We start from the raw sequence: 8,480 nt of genomic DNA on the forward strand, positions 1-8,480 counted from the left end.
TATGATGTTAGTAGCCATTGACGATCGTTGTTATTGTGATTATTTCATTAGGGTCATAAAATGGTGATATTCCATCATCTCTTCTGATTATTTCATTAGGGTCATAAAATGGTGATATTCCATCATTTCTTCTAAATTCACTAGCTGAAACTTTCAGTGAAGAGACTTCCCTGAAGTAATGATATGGATGTCCTGTGGACTTTCTCTTGAGTAGTTCTGGGAATGCCAGTGTTTCTGGAGTTATTAATCTGCTTTGTATCACTAGATTTAAATTTTCTGCAAGGCATTAGGCTGAAGTTGTTGCTTATTGATAGTTACAACAACAGCAATAATAATCACTACCTGCTGAGCACCTTGGGGGCAGGTTCTAACCTAAGCACTCAATGCATTTCACTCATCAGATATTCTGAGTTGGAAATTATTACTCATAGATCCTCATGGCTTCTACCACAAGATAACAGACTTATCTAATGATCTCTGATCTTCCAGGCCACCGTCTCCACTATGGATATGTGGAAGACTTTCCTCCTCCTTTAACTTTATAGGTTTGAAAAGATTTATATCATTAAATGCCTTTCCCTGTGTGAAAAAATATGAACTCAGGACAAACACTCACATAATAGGATGTTGACTATTCCCATTAAAGTTGAAAGAGAAGGGCCGTGGCTACAGCATGAGTAATCCCAAATCTGGCTGCTTACTGATTCAAGCCAGAAATTTAAACACATCATTTGCCCCTTACAAAGGCTCCATTTCCTCCTTGGTAGAATGGGAAAAAATAATACTGGGTCATGACTTGTTGCCAAAGAGGTGTTTCCCACTAGAGACCAACTGGAGACAGCTTGGGTAGATGGTGAGGTCTGTAACTGCTCCCAAATGAATATAGAAAAACATCCCAGAGAACACACCTTCCCTGGTGAGAGCCCCCATTTTTCCTTCTTTATAGCTTCGTGTCTTTTAAGAGGAAATGATCTAAGTGACTAGATGTTTGAAGGAAATTATTAAACAGAATACTTAGAATTGGGTTTGACTTGAAAGAAGAAAGTGTTTAAGATTTGAAAGACTAATGAGTTTATGCTACATAGCAGTCTGTTCTGCTGGGATGTACCATTCAGCTGGTTCATAGGCAGAGAGGTTTACATTCTCTTTCTTTCTTTTTTTTTTTTTTTAATGTGGTACGTGGGCCTCTCACTGTTGTGGCCTCTCCCGTTGCGGAGCACAGGCTCCGGACGTGCAGGCTCAGCGGCCATGGCTCACGGGCCCAGCCACTCCACGGCATGTGGGATCTTCCCGGACCGGGGCACGAACCCGCCTGCGTCGGCAGGCGGACTCTCAACCACTGCGCCACCAGGGAAGCCCTACATTCTCTTTCTTGATTTGAGGAGCAGGCTTATTTCTTGTGTGTTCAGCTGCTTGTGCCTCCTTCTGTTTCCTTGCCTTTGAGTCCCTTCCATAAAAATATCCTCCACATAGCCAGCAGTTTCTATCCCTTTGCACATTTAACTCCATTATAAGACAATCTGTTTTCCCTGAAAACTTCACTGAGCATTGCTGTTGGCTTTCCTGAAGATATAGATACGTTTAGTAAAAGTTTACCAGTCTCCATTGCTTTAAGGGTGGGATTCTGTTTTACATAGAATGAGGATACACCCCAGTTCCTCCAAGATAGCCTCAACTTATGATTGTCACCCAGTTGTCATTATTAATAGTGTCCTCTTTCCCTTTCAAAAGTGTCTTGGTGTAGATGAACATCATGTGGGCACGTTACCTGTACTCACTAGCCACCCATTACTTTTCTTTAGGCCCAGCCATGAAATGGTGGAAGTGAGCCCAGGGGGAATGAAGAGTAGAGTCAGCAGGTTGATCAAAAGACCTCCTGGCTCTTCTTGAATAAAAGAATCACTAGTGTTTCATGACTGTTCCTCTGATATGGTCAACGAGACTGAGAATGCCACCTTATTCTTCTTTAGACTTGTTACTTTTGATAACTAGGAAACATGTTTTTCATCTGAAGCCACTTCAAGTCAACCACGATGCAGCATATTTCAAGCCAGTTTAGCAAGAAGATAGCAACGAACATGCTCCACGTAAGGCTGTCCACCTGGATCTGAGTTGCCGTCCTACAAAATGAGGCCAGATGTTCATGGCTGGGTGTAATACTCCAGAAGCTTTTGCCCAGCAATCGAGAACAATATTAAGAGGGTGTGATGGCTGGGGATGCTGTCCACTTCAGACAGGTATCTCAGTACTCTCTACCTGTGTACCATAGCAGATCAGCATCGTCCAGATGAGCAGAGAGGCAGGGGAAATTCAGCTTGATTTGAAACACAAACATGCAAGCAAAAACAACCTAAGATCCACTCATAAGAGCCCTATACAGAGTTGGTCTGAGTCAGAAGTGGACACAGCTGGACACAGCTAAAATAATCAAGCGTTTTGCCTAATAGCAGCTCTAGACTCAAACAAGGAAAGACAGATAAAAGTTGAGCTCCTAAGTGAGTTCAATTTAGGTAACTTTTGGGGATATACACAAAAATCATTCATGAATTAGTCTGGTCCTTACTCATTTATACGTTCTTCTAACAATGTAAGAATCAAGATAATTGACCTGAAAACATTTGAAAAACTGAAATGTATATAAATATTAAGTATTATTATTGAGAATCAGCTATATTCATGATGTTGTGTTTGGGACTATGGGAACAAAAAGACCAGTAAGACACGATTCTTATCTTCAAAAAGCTTATAATCTAGTAAAGCAAATTATAGCAATCCAGACGAGCTCGCCCTGACCAAAGCTAGAACAATTTGAGCAACAAAATAAATCACGATAGTATTTATATTTAACATAATTTATATAATTTAATATAATGTATAGACAATACATTATACATAATTTATAATGACGGTAATTTAATATAATTATATATTCTATAATGTAATATATAGCACAATTATATTTAATATTAATTTTATATAAAGTAAGCATCCTTGAGTTAATACTGATAAGTACAATATAAGTGACTGAAATAAATAAATATGTGAGGAGGAGGGACAGCTCTTCTTTACAGAAAAGTCCTAGTGAATAAATGTGGAAGGAATCAGGGAAATAAAGATTACTGATAGAATATCGTCACAGTAATTATTGTAGGAAGATCCACTGATGAATAGTAAATTAGAGGGCCAGCGTTTAAGGAGAGACAGTTCATCCCCCCTGGGGTGGAGGGATGGAATTACCTGCCGTCAGGTGGGAGGTATGGACCTGGGTGGAGGTCGTCGATGGGGAATCAGGGTGCCTTCTTGGGCAGGGAGTGTTTGGCTGGGCCTTAAAGGCTGGGACAATTTCGATATGCATGTTTGGGCTGGGCAGGTGAGGCTTTTAAGGTGGATGGTCTTTTAAAAGTCTGGGCCAAAGCACAGGGCAGGAGAGGGCAGGAAAAGAGTGAGTGGGTAACTTTGGCTGGAGGTCAACAGCCTCGAAGAGGAATGGCGGAGGCCAGGCCCCTCATGGCAGTAGGTGGAGGGCCAGAAGCCAGGCCAAGCTTGTTGAGAACACTCCTTGGCCGAGCATGGGGAGACTTCACCCGCTGAAGGGATCAGGGACACAGTCTGAACCTGTCCCCATGGCCTCGAGAGCAACTAAAGGTGTGAGGGAACAGATGGTATATATATATTTTTTTAAAGAAGATGTTGGGGGTAGGAGTTTATTAATTAATTTATTTATTTTTGCTGCATTGGGTCTTTGTTTCTGTGCGAGGGCTTTCTCTAGTTGTGGCAAGTGGGGGCCACTCTTCATTGCGGTGCGCGGGCCCCTCTCGTTACGGAGCACAGGCTCCAGACACGCAGGCTCAGCAGTTGTGGCTCACGGGCCCAGTCGCTCCGCGGCATGTGGGATCCTCCCAGACCAGGGCTCGAACCCGCGTCCCCTGCATTAGCAGGCAGACTCTCAACCACTACGCCACCAGGGAAGCCCCAGATGGTGTATTTTAAAGGCCTTTGTGGAGGTTGAGGCCTCCATGGGGGCATGACCAGGAGACCAGTGTGTGCAGAGAGGTGGGTGAGATTCCCATTGCACAGGGGGTCTGTTTGTGAATGCTGGGTCACTTGGGAAGCAGGTCTGGCCCCAGGTCTTTGTCCTTGGCTACTGTCTGCTCTGTGACTCTCTCATAGTACCAGGGGTTGCTGCTGTGACGTGGAACCTTGCCTGCTCAGACAGACAATCATGTCCTTGTCAGGCTCTTTCACGTTCGGGGAGTCAGCTCGTTGGCCTGACAGTCACTGGGTCCAGGGGTGTCGGGGAGGTTCTGTGGGTATGCTGAATGTCTGGAGCATCCCCCGGGGATGTGTGGGTCTTGGCTTAGTTCCTCTCACTCCCAGTGGAAACGCTGTCTCTGGAGCTTCCCACACACACCTTCCCCCGCAAAGGCGGGGGGTGCTTTGGGCATGAATGTTCCTCTGAAGAAACGTGCTGGCTTCTTATGTCACGGCTAGACAGCCCCCCGCTGGGCCTGTTTGCTGTCCCTTTCCTTTTGCTCCCTGCGGGTGTCAGGAGATTTGGGGAACTTGTGACTCATCCTAGCCGGTGACTGTGGCCATTCTGCTGAGAAGCCCTGTCTCAAGGGAAGAGGCAGGGGTCACCCAGGTAGGTGCCAGCAGTCACTTGGCTCCCAGGGTTGACAAGCTCAAGTGGGACTTTATGGCTGGGCGTGATGGAAACCATAACACATGGCTCTCTGGAGCGGGGCCGCGCTGGCTGGGAGGATGTTTGGCTCTGCCTGTGTTTGAACGGTCTGACGACAGCTATAAAGCTTAGCAGCTGTGAGGTAGATCAGGTACCGCAGGACTTTTGGACTTAGGTTAACCCTGGGGTCTTGAGACTAGAGCTGCAGCTTTGGAAGAATTCAAGCAATGAGACAGCACGTCCTGAGAAAAGTAAACTCTTAAGCTCTCTGTGTGTTCAGTTCTGGAGGCTCTGCTGACAGCAGCCCTTCCATTAATTAATTTTCTGAAGAGATGAATTACCATTTGTCTCCTTCCAGGAGCTGACGTCTAGATGCCAAATACATATCCCTTTATCTTCTGGGAACCTAGTGTTTTGACTTGGGCCCACTGTAGACACTAGAACTAACTCCATGGAGAGTTGGTAGCAAAACTAGGGAGGGAGATTAGGCCAGCGTCTGCCACCCCTTCGTCCGTGTCACTGTGATAGGGAGTCACGAAATCACGGGGATTAGTGTAGACCTAAAAACACCGCGTCCCGGCACGAGTGCGGTCCCGGCATGAGTGCGGTCCCGGGCCTTTCTGTGTCCAGAGCGGGAAGCTGAGAGGCAGGCGGTAGGGAGGACTGGTTGGAGGGCTGGGATCTGTTCTCAGACTCAGCGTCGAGCCCTGGCGCCTCCACACACAGGTATGTAACCTTGGGCCCGTGCCTTCTCCCAGCCGGGCCTTTCTTTCCTCCCTGATAAAATGAGATAACGATGCGTTCTTTTCCGGGTTGTTGTGAGGCTTCAATAAATAACAGTGACCGTGAACTCCCTGTACAGAGTCTAGTCCCGGGCAGCGTGAGCTCCCACCCTTCCTTCTTTTAACCTCCTTAACGAGGTAGATGTTGCCAGCTTCACTTTCAAGGGAGGAGGCCGAGGTGAAGCAGCTCGGCCAAGGATGCAGACGCCCCGTCCATCACGCCAGGCTCCCTCCGGAGGTCAGCAGGCTGTGTGGGCCCCGGGAGACCAGAGCCGACCTTTGAAGCTCTTTCAAGCGTCTTTGCCATTTGCCGAATCATCCCTGGAAAAATCTGTTCATCAGACATGTGCCCTGCCAGGTCATCCAGCAGACCAAGCGCTTTATTTTTTTATTTTTATTTTTTGCCAGTGAAACAGGCTGCAAGGTCCACCTCCAGTTTCATCTTCCGCAAGTCTGGGTGTTAGGAACCATCACAGCAACTGCTTTTGGTTAAAATGTCTTATGTGTCAGGCGTGGCGCTAAAAGCGTTCCCTGCGTTGTCTCATTTTATCCCGTGTCGACCTTGAGAGGAAGGTGTTTTGATTCCCATTTCCCTGATGAAGAGTGTGAGGGTTAGAAAAGGGAAGAATTAGCTCCATCCTGTTGAAAAAGAGCCCAGCTGTCTAACCCGGAAAGCCGTGTTCTTTACTACCTAACTCAGATGAATCCAGAAGAAATGTCAGTCATTTTCTGTAGCTGAGTGTCCAGGGCAGGTGATGTTCAAATATGGAAAACCACGTTACACACCTGCCAGGTGTGACCCAACACAGGCCACACTTCAAGCAGCCCCTGGGAGGTAAAGATGGTTTATCATACTAACACTGTTATGGGTTGAATGACATCCCCCAAACCCGCTCCTGGAACTGATGATTCTGGAACAAATAATCTAGGATTCAAGGAAAAAAAAGAGGTGGGGGAGTTAGAATGAAATAAACTGTGTACACCAATACGAACCATTACTCAAAGCTATTGTGAGGCCTTTATACTCTGCAGGGCTATTTTACCAAATTTTGTGGGGAAAGCTCACCTCTACTCAGAATCTTCCTGCTATAACGTTACTCATGGATACGTAAGCTCTGACTTCCATGAAGTGTGAAGTATTTTACTTTATAAAAAGCTGTTGAATGGATCTGGGGATCTTACTGCATCAGCCTGACTATAGTAAATCATATGAAGTCTGTATGCGGCATTGGGACGCGTGTAAACCACGACTAAAACATACTCCGATCACTGCCCATCATTTGTGGGTCAAGTCCACGTACGTGGCTTGTTTCCAGTGTCCTTGCAACATCCCTGGGGTGAGAGGCAGTAGTTCCATGCATTATATAGTTATGAAGATACAGCACCTGGTGTACAGTGTTATTATTTATATGCCATTCATTCCCACAAGGCATTTGCATTAATATCAAAGGTGGAGGGGCTTCCCTGGTGGCGCAGTGGTTGGGGGTCCGCCTGCCGATGCAGGGGACACGGGTTCGTGCCCCGGTCGGGGAAGATCCCACATGCCACGGAGCGGCTGCGCCTGTGAGCCGTGGCCGCTGGGCCTGCGCGTCCGGAGCCTGTGCTCCGCAACGGGAGAGGCCACAACAGTGAGAGGCCCACGTACCGCAAAAAAAAAAAAAAAAAAAAAAAAAATCAAAGGTGGAAAGATAAGAACTAAATAATTAAGGAAGAGAGAACTGATTTACTAAAAGACCTTCTCTTCCTCACTTTTTCTTTTTTCCTTTTTGTTTCTCACTCATCTTTTTATTCCTCACTCGTTTTATTATAGAACACTTCTAACGGCACACATGTAGGATAGTATTGTTATCCAGATTTGACACCTATAGCCCTCATTCACCCCACACCAGAGAGCTTTGAATTCAAATGCTTCAAATTCTCTGTATCTGCAAATACTTCAGCATTAATCTTTAAAAGATAAGGCCTCTTTATTTAAAACCACGATATGATGATCATGCCTTAAAAAATCAACAATAATTCTTTATTATCCATTGGTGTTCATATTTCCCTGATAGTCTGACACACTTTTTTTTCAGTTTTATTGAGGTATAATTTACAAACTATAAACTTCACCCATTGTAAATGTACAGCTTGATTTTTAGTAAATTTATACAGTTGTGTAAACATCGCCACAATCCAGTCCTAAAACACTTAAACAGTTTTAATGGTGTGTTTACATCATGATTTTATTAGGGCCCTTATACTGTGATTGGGTGATGTCTTCTAAGTCTCTTTTAATGTATAGGTTTGCCCTCTATAACAGTTTTTTTTTTTTTAAGTGAAGAAATAGGTCTTTGCCTTTAGAATTTCCCGAAGTCTAGATTTTGTCAACTGCATCGTTGAGATATTATTTAACATGTTTCTCTCCCCCTGTATTTTCTGTAAGTTGGGTTTAGAGACTCATTCAGGTTCAAGTTCAATTCTTTTCTTTAGCATGATTACATCATGAATGGTGTAGTGTACTTCCAGCAGGGTGTCATGGTGTGTGATTAATCTCTTTTCTTGATGTTAGCAACCTTTGATAATTATTGCCTAAGTCTATTATTTCATTAGGATTGCAAAATGGTAGTTTTCTACTTCTGCCTTTATTACTTCTGTAAGATAAACTTGTCCTCTTAAACCATTTGGTCTCCTAAGGATGAATTTGAATATGAAAGGCAAGATAGAGGCTTAATTCTTTTGCTTTTATTATTTTTCAAAATAATGAGTTGATTCCCTAGCATCGTCCAAAGACAACCATTGAGTTTTGTTTTGTTTTTTAGTGTCATTATAAAGTCAGAGATTCAGACTTCCTGGAAGTGTTTCGATTTATTGTGGTAATTATCCTCTTTGATGCTTGGTTGTTCCATTTTGTGCAGATTGGAATCTAATCAACTTGGCATCTCCATTCTTTTGGACATGACTCTTGTAGTTGTTGGTAGCTTTTTCTCTTTTTTTTTTTTTTTTTGGTGGTATGACAAAAATTTCCAGGCTCATCT

This window comes from Hyperoodon ampullatus, assembly GCF_949752795.1.
Source record: "Hyperoodon ampullatus genome assembly, chromosome: 16".
Lineage (NCBI taxonomy): Eukaryota > Metazoa > Chordata > Mammalia > Artiodactyla > Ziphiidae > Hyperoodon > Hyperoodon ampullatus.